At 43.4% G+C, this 13,683-nt stretch overlaps 1 protein-coding gene across 1 annotated transcript in view; it reads right to left on the reverse strand.

The window, feature by feature from the left end:
• The window catches only part of CYFIP1 (cytoplasmic FMR1 interacting protein 1), an 80,688-nt gene extending 68,934 nt beyond the window's left edge, over window positions 1-11,754 (reverse strand). The window contains exon 1 of the mRNA XM_057404485.1: window positions 11,545-11,754. The gene's annotated coding sequence lies outside the window, so the exon portion shown is untranslated. The remainder of the gene's footprint in view (window positions 1-11,544) is intronic.
• Window positions 11,755-13,683: the final 1,929 nt, after the last annotated feature.

Consider the following 13,683-nt stretch of genomic DNA (forward strand, 5'->3'; position numbering starts at 1 on the left):
TTTGACTAACCTCCCGCTGTGATTAGTGGAAAAGTAACAGGGCACACAGGGAAACACAAAACTGCAAGTGCTTTTCAGGGAACAAAGCATAAAACCAAGTCCCCATTCAGAGGTAGAGGGTTGAGCATTGAAATGATCATAAACTCTTCAGAAAGTCACAGAACAATTTGGGTTGGAAAGGACCTTAAAGCTCATCCAGTTCCAACCCCCTGCCATGGGCAGGGACACCTTCCACTAGACCAGGTTGCTCCATGCCCCATCCAGCCTGGCCTTAAACACTGCCAGGGATGGGGCAGCCACAGGTTCTCACCTATGCCAGTGCCTCACCACCCTCACAGGGAAGAACTTCTTCCCTATATCTCATCTAAGTCTATCCTCTTTTCATTTAAAGCCACAGGGACTTACTTACTTCACCATTCTTAAACACCAGTATCTTAAATACACATCTCAAAAAAAAAACCAAAATTAAGAAATTCTCCAAAGTTTATGTTTTCAGTCATTTAACCAAGAAAACTTCAGGTTTAAAAGGAGCATAAATCCATTCAAAATGCAGATAGTTACACTTCAAACAGCCTGAAACAGTTGAGCTAAAACATATCCTATGGCCACTGTAACTGCAGGGCAAGTTCCCACTGCTCAAGAGGAGATGAGAGGGTGGGGCCCTCCAGTCACAAAAGGCTTCATCAACAGTTCTGGGCTGCAGCTGCCAGCCAGGGCCTGCACACTTTGAGCTGGGATCAGCAAAGCTTGACCGGCTCAAGCATGGTTTCCCTCTTTTGCCGCTGTTGAAGTTACCACAGCATGTTCAGCAATGTGCTAGTGCAATTGCATAAGTGCAAGAAGAAATGCTGCAGCACATCCCACCTCCTGCTCCACAGAATGGGCCATGGTTGCACCCAGTACAATGTAAACTCTTCAAACTAGCATAGATCCAACCAATAAGCCACATGCAAATATCAGCATGAGAATACAGACCAAGAAAGAAGAGGCGTTGGCAGATGTTCAGGGAATTGGTTTTGGTAAGGCCGTGCTCTATGTAACCCAAAAAAAATCTCAAACACTGAAATTTGTAAATAGAAAAAATTATTTCATACCCCAAAAAATTGCAGAACAATCATGCCAAAAAGTGAGACAATGAAGGTGGAGTTTAAACAACCAACAAAAATTGCTGGATTACAGAAACCTTAGAATATTTTATGACTTTGCAGCTGAGAACGCTGTTTCATTTGGCTGAAAACAAGTGTTGGGAAGGGATGCTCCCTGCCTTCTTGCAGTCCACTGAACACACATTTTGCTTTTAATTAGATGCATGTGATCTCCAAGTGCTTGTACATGTTCCCAAGCTCAAAATAAGACGAAGAGGAAGTATGTCTGTACTTTAAACAGCACTTTCTTTGACGCTGACTCTCTTCTTTCCTAAGTCTGCAAAAGCATCTTTGAGTCTTGAATTAAGAGAAAATCTCAAGCCTGGCATGGATACTGAAGACTACAACTGCCATGAAACCCATTAATTGAAATATATATCCACATGAGTTGTTTTGTCTTTTAAAAACAGGCATAGATAGATAGATAGATAAGACAGATAAAGTAAAGCTTGCCCTACTTTACAGAACACAATACCATGATGAAAAGCAGGAAAATTCCATGCACAACATTTAAAGAGGGAAAGCAAAGGCTTATCCGGGACAAAGGCATTATGCAGTTCATGCACAGGACAGAAATTAAGACAAATTTAAGAAGGTGATTGAATAGCCTGCTCAACTGAGGTCTATGGGACCAATCTCAGTGAACTCCATGGGAAGTAATGACAACATTCCCACAGGAACAGTCTTGGTCTGCACAGCAGCAGCAGTTTTATCCCTATAGCAACACAACATTTTCAGGTTTCTTCTGTTCCATTGCATCATTCTTCTATGTTACTGGCCTGCAGAAAATCAATTAAATCATTTTCCTATGAAGAAAATTTGATTCAATATTCTGTGAAATGCTCCTACTCATGAAGTAAGGAAGTTTGTCTCTTAAACCATGAAACAAAACGCCCTTGTGAAGAGAAAAGCTAACAAAAGGAACACATTTTCTCTTCCAAGATCAGCACAATGATTACTTATCATATTCACTTTTCTTTCAAACCTCCAAGATATATCTCTCAAAAATTCCCTTTTAGTTCTATTTTAATTAAATATCAAAAGCCTCAGCTGTTCAACTGCATACCTAGCAATGCAGACTAGCAGAAAACATTTAACAGGCTGATAACTGAAGTGTTTTAGAGAACAGCAACGCAGTAGATCTCCTCGTTTGAATGCTCTTTTTCTGTTCTCTGGACGGCACAATCCCCCTTTTTGCCAAGGGGATCAGAGCAAGATGTTCCTTTCGGGACTGAAGCTCCTCTGCGTTCCTAAGCAACAGATTTGCATAAGCTGAAGGAGCACAGAAAAATGCTTTTCACATCATTTACTGGCCTGCCTGATTAAAGTAAAAGGCAGAAGAAAGCAAACAGCAGCTGATGGTCCTTTGTGCAACAGATCTGACACATTGTTAAGCCTGCAAAAATACATCTGCGATTGGAAGAAAAAAAAAGGCTCAATAAGCGCAAAAGAGAAAACAAAAATTCAGGCTCTGAATTATCCTGTGCCAGCACCATAGCAAGTCCCAGGAGAATGGCCACATGATGGAAACAGCTGATTTAGTATTAGACTCCTATGGAGCCATGTGGTTCACATCATTAACTGCTTTGCTCTGCCACTGGAGAGGTACATGGTGGGAAGCAAGCTTCCAAGAGCAGACACAGATTTGGGGAAAGGTAAGGCTAAAGCACAGAAAATCTTTTTTTTTTTTTTTTTGGGGGGGGTGGGGGTTATTATTATTTTTTTATTTTTTTAGAAAATCTCAGCTTTCCAAACTAAAAGCTCTTTGTGTCAAGTCAGAGTGAATTTTTCACATGACAAGCAATCTCAATCTCTTTACACAAGCAAAATCTGTGCTACCCACCTACACTTCCAGTACTTAAAAGGGACCTACAAGAAACCTGGAAGAAGGACTTTCTACAAGGTCATGCAGTAACAGGACAAGAGGCAATGGCTTTAAACTGACAGAGGCCAGATTTACATTAGATATAACAAAGAAATTCTTTACTGTGAGGGTGGTGAGACACTGGCACAGGTTGCCCAGAGAAGCTGTAGCCGCCCCATCCCTGGCAGTGTTCAAGGCCGGGTTGGATGGCTTAGAGCAACCTGGTCTAGTGCATGGTGTTCCTACCCATGGCAGGGGTGTTAGAACTAGATGATCTTTAAGGTCTCTTCCAACATAAAGCATTCTGTAATTCTGTGTATCTTTGACTGTGCAAACAAGCTTCAAGTGCTCAGATACACCAGTCTTATCACCTCAAAAAACAAACTCTACAGTATCAGATACAGCAGTAAGCAACTACCAATGCAACCTAAAAGCCAGGCTTTCCTGACTCAGCACTGTTCCTCTCTCCCCACCACAAAATAATCAGGCTCAGGAGGACACCATGGCTAACAATGCTGTCATGTAGCTGAAACAGCTCACTGACACACTGACCACCAGCACTCATGACAATCGGTCATGCTCATCAAGTAACTATGGGTGTTCCCTTCCAGTGTCCTGGATGCATTCAAGCACATTTCCAATGACAGGAAGACCTAACACTATACTATCATCACAAGTTACGAAAGGGGACGCTCGGGCTCCTCAGATGAAGCCTACACAGAGACTAGTGAGCTACAGCAGGACAGAACCACCTTCCTTGATGGCTGCCACCAGGTGCAAGTCTACTAACTGCTACCTTTTAAAGTATCAGTAAGAGAACTCTCCCACAACTGCAGAACGCTGTGTAACCCTAGCACTCCCGTATTTTAGTGCAAGGCTGAGCTCACTCTATTCTTGCTGGCAAGTTAGCACAAGAGTGGCTTTATCTTTTCCTGCCTGCCAGCAGCAGCCCATGGATGAGCACATACTAAATCTATAGCAGCAGCAGCTAACAGTGAATGGAATGATGCAGCAAGTAATGACCACATATTTCAATAGGCAGCCTGGTTAGTACTATGCATCTCCAGTATCATTCCAAATCTTGAAGTTTTAGAGGAGATGCAAGTTCCTGATGATAAAACATAAGATCAAATGGTATCCCGACGCAGAAATCTCACATGGATTGCAATGTACACACTTCAAAAAAATGGGAAAAAAATTCTGCTCATCCCCACTTGTTTTATTAGAGAATCCACTACGATGACATGGGAAAAGCCTAACCCTGTAAAGTTTGCTCCAAAGGCATCCCATGTATGTGAACAAGGAGGAAGGGCCTGTCTCTGCAGCATGCACCCCGCTCTGCAATGGCAGTTGTGCTACAGGAACTCACAGAGGGGTTTTGCTTGGTTTGTTATATCTGCGTACCTAAGCCTGAAGCCCAAGATATAAGTCACCAACACAAAATATTGGGGCTAGATGGCTGAGGAGGTTTGTGTTAATTTACTAATTAATTCTTTACAGAGCTGAGTTAGTTCTGAGTCAACATGGACACAAATGTATTAATCCTAAACTTCTGTACATACTAAAAACCCTTCTGCAATATCTGGCTTCTCTTCAGGCTGGAATGAAGTTAAAGATTGAACTGTTGTCTCATTCTAGGTTTGGTGTGCTGAGATCTATTTTGCTACACTTACTTGCCTCATCCCTTTAATACTCCCTGATACTACATCTTTGAGTTGCACCAACTGCAACTAACATTTTGTTTGTCCTTCAGTTTTCAGTTCTTTCTTCTTATTGCTTCTTGACTAACTCCCTCCCTTTCTCTTTTTCACACTCTTTTCCTTTCATACAGTTCACTCCTCCCCTCCCCTGTTTAATCTTCTTGTTTCCCTGCTTTGGTCATTTTGCTGTTCTGCTGCTATTACCTCCTACAGCTGTCCTCAATATGCATTTCTTCTATACCTCTGTTTCTAAGTCTTCCTGCTGCTGCATGGTTGTGTAAGGAAGCAATGCTGCATGGCACTGCTTTGGGCAAGACCACATCTTGGCATGGAAGCTAAGCACTGAAGCACAGGAATTCTGGCATGTTCAGCAGTTGTGAAAAGCGCTCTCATTTCTTAGCAAAGATAAGATTCCCAGTGTAAGAATTCTGTAAAGGATGACAAAAACAGCAAGAGCAATAACTACCCCAGAAAGGAGGAAGCATATGCCCATGGAGTTAGCCTGGCATTACTCAGATACAGCACCTTTCATCCTGCAGAAAGGATACTGTCACAGACTGCTCATGCCTATTCAACATGGGTTTGGTCAATTGTCCTTTGCATTTGGTGTGGAGGGACTGCTAGCACCTTAAGCAAAATGGGCATACCTGTGTGCATATGCTGAAAGAAGTGGTTGGTAATGGGCTCAGCACCAGTCTTTCATGACAGGTAATGGAGATGAGACACAAAGATTAAAAGACAAGAGTCTGGAAACTTTAGATATAAATCCAAGCAACAACACAGCCACTCAGACAAACTGTTTATTAAAGCATCAGAGTTCTTGAACGGTACTTTCATTTCACAGAACTAGTAGAAGGTGTCCCTATCCATGGCAGAGTGGCTGGAACAAGATGATCCTTAATGTCCCTTATAACCCAAACCACTCTGTGATTCTGTGAAACTAAGAAATTAAGAATAAAACCTTATTTTCTCAGGGGAGGGGAGGACAGCACTCTTTTCCGGAACCCACTTCCAGGCATGGTTTCGTCAGGGTCGGACTGAGGAAAACCACTTCTCTGTGGAACACACCTAGCAGAGCCCCTGCCTGCACAGAGGCCATCAGCCACAGCACCACTGGGGGCAGCCCCCTCAGTCTCCTTTGGCAGAGCCTCTGCATTATCCATCCCACTATGTCTAAAGCATACATAGCCAGATAATATGACAGGCATTAATTTTATCCAGCAGGTTTATTCAGTGCAAACCCACAGCTAAAGCTCCGACTTCAGCACTGATTCTAACTTTAAAAAGTGAACAAATACTTCAATAAAAATTACTATAATAGAGGCCGTCTGCTGTCATTCTCACCGCTTCCCTCTACCTGTAAGTACTTAGGAAGTCAACAATGCAACACTGCTTTCATTTAAGCAAAAAAAATTACACTGCTTTACCTGAAAAAGAAGTTGGAAGATATTTTAGGCAAATTTGTACTATTCATGCTTAAAAGTATTTATTTCATATCTGAAGCAAAAGAATAATGTAAAATTCTGCCAAATTACAGTGGGGGGGGGGGGGGGGAGGGAACAAAAACAAAACAAAAACCCAAGAAAAAACCAAACAGGCTTCTAGCGCTATTAAAAAGAAAAAAAAAATAATAAATAAATAAAGAAGTACCCTATGTGCTTTTCAGGGAAGAGGAGGAGAATCAGACAAGAAGCAAGTTATAATAGTTCCTTTAAAAAAATAAGGAAATATTACAGGACAGGGTGAAGGAGAAAATGGAAATACGCAAATAGCTTTTAGTTTCTCAAGCTTTCTTCCCCCTCTAAGAGAGCTCATCATCTGTAACTAACGTTTTACACTTTCATTTTTATACAAAACATGAAAATATGCAGTTTCAGTGAAAATTCGTCAAAAGCTTTACTTCCCATATCACCAGATCAGCATCCACATCTATCTTGAGCAATATGTCATGACGGTACACCTAAATTTTACATTCAGAATGCATAATTCAGTGTATTCTCATTGATTTAATATGCCAGTGAACCCACTTGAAATAATTAGAGCTACACTGAAAGAAGACTATAAATCAAGTTCACATCTACAGTATTTTTCTTTTCTGCGAACAGGCTGTCCATGTCCCTATCAGAAGTGTTTTAAAGTGGCATACAGCACTACCATATTTTTAGCTAAACCCTAGAAACAAGCTGCTTGTATACCTACACTGCATAAAGGAGGCATTTCCAAAAGCTCCTCATACCATTTACATAGCTGGAATCACTACTTAGCACATCTACTCTCAAGACTCATGTCCTAACATAAAACCACAGCACTGGTTTTGAAATCCAAGTACATATTTCTAAAACCAAAAGCATCATTTAACTTTTTTCTTTTACTTAACACTGTATTGATTCATAAGATCATTGCTGAGGCTCAACCCTGCAGTCTACAGTCTCCCTTAAGTGTAAATCTATGTGCTGCCTGAATTCTCGAGATGCCTTTCAGTGGAGGGTGGGCAGGAGGAATGCCATTTTTTGCTCCAAAGTAGCAATTCTTCACTTTAAAAATCGGCTCGGTCATTCTAGTACCACCTGACCAATATTCCTGAAAAACCTCCCTGCAGAAACCAGCCCTCTGAGAGGGCTGCCAAGAGACGCCCCATTAAACTGAGAAAATCTCCCACTGTCTGGCCTGAGCATGGAGAAATCATGCAATCGTTTTCCATGAGTAACATGTCTGTAAGCCAGGAGTGCTTTGAATGGAACAGCAACAGAAGATAAGATGTGGGGAAGGGATATGGCAGCAGGGCACAAGTGCTGCTCCTAGCTATCCCTGGGAACAGGGACCACTGTCTCCCACATGGGAAGGCTTGAAGAGCTGGGATCCCTTCGAGCACCCCCAGCCAGATCTGCTCTCAACTCTGCTGCCACAACCTTATATCACCTCTTCCACAATGGGCTCTCTCTAGAAATACTACATATCTGTAAATTCACTTGCGGTCCTGCTGACAGTCAGCCTGCGGGGAGGGGGAGCTCTGCTGAGGTGGCAAATGCCCGACAGTTATTTGTGCTTATTACCTTTACCACAGCCCTACTTTTTATGGCTAGAAGTCCAAGACTGCCACTTTTCCCAGAAAAACGCTGCACTGTCTGAAGACAGGATTTTCTCTACACATTTAGGAATGCACATATATTTACAGACATAAGAGACAGAGAGCCAACAGTACACACTGACACAGAGGAACATCTTTTAAGTCCTATGAAGAAAATAAGCTTCAGATTTTTTCACTGGTATGTTTGAGAGATAAGGAGATCCCAGAAGATGAGTTACAACAGTTTTGGTGCTAAGAGACAGACAGACTATCTGCTATTTTGCACCCTCCTATAGCAAGTCTCATCAATGCATTATACATTAATTTTACCACTAGAAAGGCAAGTGGTATGGATTAATGGAATCAATACACACTCTCAGTTACCAGTACTACACAGCATAGCATATCCCTGAGCACTACACACCTCAGTACCTATGGGCAGATGTAAAGAATCCAAGGGCAAAGTAAGGAAGAAGCCTAGACTGATGTCTGTGGTTTAAAACATAGGTACCATTACTAAGTTCTCAGTAAGTTTTTGTCAGTATACAGTCATATTTCACAATGTTGAAATGTCCTTCTTTCATGTTAACTGTGTCAGATCTGCTCACACGCACCACCAAAAAGGACAAGCATAGGTGGTTTTCATTTGTTATGTATTCAAGTAACAATGTAGACAGAAATACCAAAATGCCCTGCAAGAATAAGACCTGTCAGAGGCCACTTGTAACAAAGTATATTTTCTAAATATCAATAGTTTCCAAATCTGTTATAGCTACTACTCCCTCTGTGTGTGTGATCTGACTGAGAGCATGTCCAAATGGCAGCTCAGGACCATTTAATCATACTGCCATGTGCATGAGTGGATGGATGCATCCACTTCACTGGGGCTGTGTCAAGCTCCTGCAGCATCCCTAGGTAAACAAACAATTCGGAACAAGAATAATTGCTTTTTAAGTTGGGGCTTGCCATAGTAACTACAGCCATCTGAAAACATATAAGCAATAAAAATACAGAAACTGCTTCAGAAGAAGCAAAACCAGTCATACAACTGACTTCAGACTGACTATGGTGTAACACGCTGCCCGACGTAAAAATTTACTTTACTTGTTGGTACAGCAAAGGAACCGCATGAAGAACTTGCCCTGAGAACACAGAGAAACGACTGTAAAATGAAACAGTCTTGATGCACACATAAATACCTGCTAAAATTCACTGTATTCTGTATAGCATTGTAAGCTATTCCAGCAGCTTTCAGACCAACGGAAGAATAAAACCAAAGCCAGGAAAAAGGAGCTTTGTGGGTCTTTTTTTGTTTCATCTTTTTGTTCTAACTTCCCAGCTCAAATCCAACTACCCTGAAGCTTCCACATCAGCCTGAATATCTTGGAAATCTCTGAGAAACAAAACAAGAAGTAACAATCAGATGATTCTAAAAGAGGTATGACAAGATTGCGAAACCTACCCTCAGGAACAAGCCACGTCCCACAGAAGAGTAAATAAAGCACTAACTAAAACTTGAGGAGTATATCAGACAGACATACTCATTTATAACTTCTAACATAAAACACACAGCTGGAACAGCTGTCTGTTAATTATTTAATTACACCATAAAACCTCTGTAATGGCTCAAGGGAATTTGTGGGTTGATCCTACTTCAGGAAAACTGAAAAAAAAACCAAGAATTTTGTCCGTGTATGCTCTGGGCATTACAGGTACACCACTAAAGGATTAGCAGCTTTTTAAGTCACATATTCAGAAGCTCAGAACTGAAAAGTCTGGACTGATTGTGAAACACTCCCTCTCTTATAAGGCAAATTTTTTATTATTTTAAAAGGACTCATGAAATCAGCTCCACTTAGGTTTAAATATAGTGATATCTACTAAGTGAGAAGTTTTTAATTAACACATTTCAAACACCACTTCACTGTCCTCATCAAGACTCTCAACAGGAACTGACCAAACCCAAGGTCTGTGAACAAAACACACAGTCTTACTCATCTTCAGCAGGGCAGTTTGGGGAAGGGAAGTGGGTTGCTCTCCTAAGATTCTGAGAGGTTTATTCCCAAAATAAATACATCAGGTGTTTCAATCTGAAACCCACAAAGTACAACTGAGATATTCCATTAAAAAACAAACAAAAAAAGCACAAACCACCAGACAAAAAAACCCAAACCCCAAGCAAACCAAGCTGCTGCAGAGAACAGACTACTGACTACATTTCTTAGAGGACAAGCCAAGCAAGTTTTGACAATACCAAAACTAAGCCTTTCCTGCTGCACTCTGCTGCTGTACAGGCTGCTTCCAAATTCCTCCTCCGTCCTGGCAGCTACAAAGTCAACTGGCTGCCTACACTAGCCAGACTTCACAGACCAGTTGTCTGGGAATGCTTAAAGAGCCTTTTACATTATTAGATCAGAAGAAACTCTGTGTTTACAAACGCAAGAGTTTTTAAAAGGTTTAAGTAGGGCTTAAATAAAGCCAAGAGCTAGAACTCTGAAAGACTAGCAACGCATTTTCTGGCACATAGCTCAGAGATCTTCAGTCTGAGCATAAAACAGTTTGTATAAATACAATTAATATAAACGTAATGCAGAGATCACACAACTGCACTACAACTTTATTAGAAGTTCAACTTTGAAAAACACGCTAACCAGCAACACTGCATGTGTACGTGTTCAGCAAGTTTATTATAAAAGTTATGGTAAATACGTAACTGCAATGCAATAAGGACCTGAGTCACTCATTAGCCTAAGCTTTCAATTTCCCCCAGTTTACTGAAAAGCGTGGTATGACCTTCTAATTAAGAAGTTCCTCCAGACAGCTTTCCTCCCCCTCCAACACGCACTCTCCAGCCACCACTTCAGGCAGACTGGCTACACCCCACAAAGACAACTTCCTCCGCACCGCCTCCCTGGCACAACCAACTATTTACATGTCTAAATGCTACTCAAACTTGTCATCCAACGGCGCAGGAACAAAAACCAAGGCAATGAGAGCCTACTGAAAGGCAGGGTTACTGTTGAACCACAGGAATACTCACAGCGATTAAGTGCATGTTTACCTTCACCTCCTTGCTAGTCAGAGACAGGTAGGAGACGGACGGGATATCGCCGCCCATCTGGAGAGTTTTGCGCTTACACTGGCACTCTCCCTACCGCATTAGTTAGTTTAACTGGGTAACCACTCAGCTTCCTCAAGAGGAAGTTACTTTATGTAACTATGTATCCTTAGACACTAGATCATCTCATTCATCTAAAGGACGGCATGGACTTGCATAAGGCTTCTTACTTTCATTTTTTTCCCGTCTAATCCACTCCGGGACAGCCTAGGAAGCAGAACTTCAACCACCCCTGGCTACCGACACAAGAGCTGCGCACGACAGAGAACAAGTCAGACCCCACACCCATTAAAAACACACTAAAACTGGCTTTTACCTACCTACCCCTGAGGCGTCACCCACTGCTGGGGCCCGCCTGAAGGAACAGCCATTTGCCTGTTGCCCACCCCCCGGCCCTTCCCTCCGCCAGCCACACCAGCGCCTCCGAAGCGAGGCCCGGCTCCGCCTGAGCGCTGGGGACCAGCGCCAGCAGCAGAGCGAAGGGGATAAATAAAACCCAAAGTAGTGCACGGGGATCGCGGTCACCAGCGAGAGGAGCGCGGGACTGCTCAGCACCTCGCATAAAGCGCCTACAAACGGGGGGGGAACTCGCACCCGAGCGGCCCCGACCAGCGGGCAGGCCGCTCCCGGCCCGGGTTAGCGCTGCTCACCCGCTCGCCGCCGGCTTCTGGGAACGGCGCTATCCGGCGGCGCGACGGGCCCGTCCGCCCGCCCGGGGGCTCCGGTCCGCCCGGCCGCCACCGAGAGTCGCGCTGGCCCCGGCGGCTCCGCTCCTGGGCCGCGCCTGGCGGGGAGTTTCCTGTCTGAGTCACTTCAACCGGGAGCTGCGCAGGGAAACACCCTTCCTGCCGCTCCAGCTCCGCCTCATCCCAAACCTGCCGCCCCTTCCCACCCCGCCGGGCTCCGGCTCCTCCTTCTCCTCCTTCTTCCGCGGGGCGCCGGGAGCAGCCTCTGGGTTTCCAAGGGAAGCGACCTTTCCTGCGCTGTACGCACAGAGGAAGCTGTAAGTAAGAAGACGAATCTATGCATCAGGCGGCCGTGCCCCGTCGCACTGTTATTCAAACCAGAGGGCGGCCTGGCACCACGGCGAGGGCCCCGCAGGAAAGCCAGCGGCACGGGGCCACCGTCTGCTTTTCACCTCAGTGTTTTCCACTTGACAGTTCTGGCAGAATGGCGAGGGGGAGAACTCGGAAGGAGGACCCAGCCTTAAGGAATGAAGAGTATCCAGTAGGAAACCCTTTTAAATGTCCCCTAGAGGGTGCTCATGCCTGTCTTCTTTATAACGAAATGCCACTGTTCATTGAAACTAAAAGTAGAAGCAACGCAAGAATGGCTATTTTCCATTGCCTGTTGCCAACCTCCTACCGTTTTTTTTGATAAAACACAACAAATACATATACAGTTGCTCATTTTAAACTTTGCTTACCTTTTCCACGTAATAGCTTCCCGTTTCAAGCTGCTTTTCACAGAATGGATTAGGCTGGAAGGGACCCTAAAGATCATTCAGTTCCAACTCCCTTTCACTAGACCAGGTTGCTCAAAGCCCAGTCCAACCTAGCCTTGAACACTGCCAGGGATGGGGCAATCACAATTTCTCTGGGCAACCTGTGCCTGTGCCTCACCACCCTCACGTGAAGGATTTCTTTCTTCCTTATATCTAATCTAAATCTCCCCTCTTTCAGTTTAAAGCCATTTCCCCTTACCCTACTGCACCACAAAATGAAATTGACAGCCTTTTTTTCACTAAAGTTTGTCAAGGTTGTTCCTTCCATCCACGATGTCAGTGGCAGACAGAATCCACAAACCTACTACACATAGGGGTGAGGGGCAGTTGAGAGCATGAGAACTTCTTCCAAACCGCTTTTCCTCAAAGCCTATTTGCTTGTATTGGACTGCTTTAAGTACCATCCAAAACTGCATTTACTCTTGAAAATCTTCTCTAAGCATCAGCAAATTACACAGTACTGCTATAGCAAGCAACTTCAGGTCTCCGTCTTTAACAACTGTTAGTGGAACACTGCTACGAATGATTTTTGTGCTGAGGAGTAGTCCTTTAATTCGTATGTTGTTTGGTTTGTTGGTTTTTTCTCCAAACAAGTTTCCAGTGTATTAGGTTTCCTTAAATAGCATCTACCAGAAAGTCTTTGGAAAGCAGGGATAATTTGCTAAACCCCCTAATTCTCTTTATTTCAGGTACTCTCTAATCCAATTATTCCACCCATTCCATATCACCAAGGACTCCCGCAGCTTGCAAAGAAGTTCTGTGTCATTGCAAAATGTTACTGTTACCATTTCACCATATCATAGACACATCTTCGCAGTCCTATTTTCCCCAGTGCCACAATACAGCGATTTTTAGGATGTGGCTACTTATCCTTCTCTGTATACATTCATAAGCATTTTGAGTGCACAGACAAAATGAACAAATTTCACCCTTCACAGCTCCTTACACATTTATCACCAAACCCAGCTCAGCCAAAACTATAAAACATAAAAGCTGGATGCTTTGGTTTCTAAAGTAAAACGACAACTGATATTTTCCAGTGCAATCCTCCCTAAGCCCTTTTCCACAAACCATGCCATCTGAGCAATAGCTGCTGATCCTAAGGACAGGCCCTGCAATGCTCCTTCCGAAGGAACCTTTTGTGCAGGTGAAGGAGCTACTTCCCCAGGGCTGGAGCAATATGCTCTTCATCAGCATTCCTGCACTCAAGGTTATAGCTACCCATAAGGTCAGATAAAAAATACTGATGATGATGTGCAGTTAGTCAAGGTTTGTGTTGCTTTTC

This window comes from Pezoporus wallicus, unplaced genomic scaffold, assembly GCF_028554395.1.
Source record: "Pezoporus wallicus isolate ANWC-B61680 ecotype Strahan unplaced genomic scaffold, APGP_CSIRO_Pwel_v1 contig_5787, whole genome shotgun sequence".
Lineage (NCBI taxonomy): Eukaryota > Metazoa > Chordata > Aves > Psittaciformes > Psittacidae > Pezoporus > Pezoporus wallicus.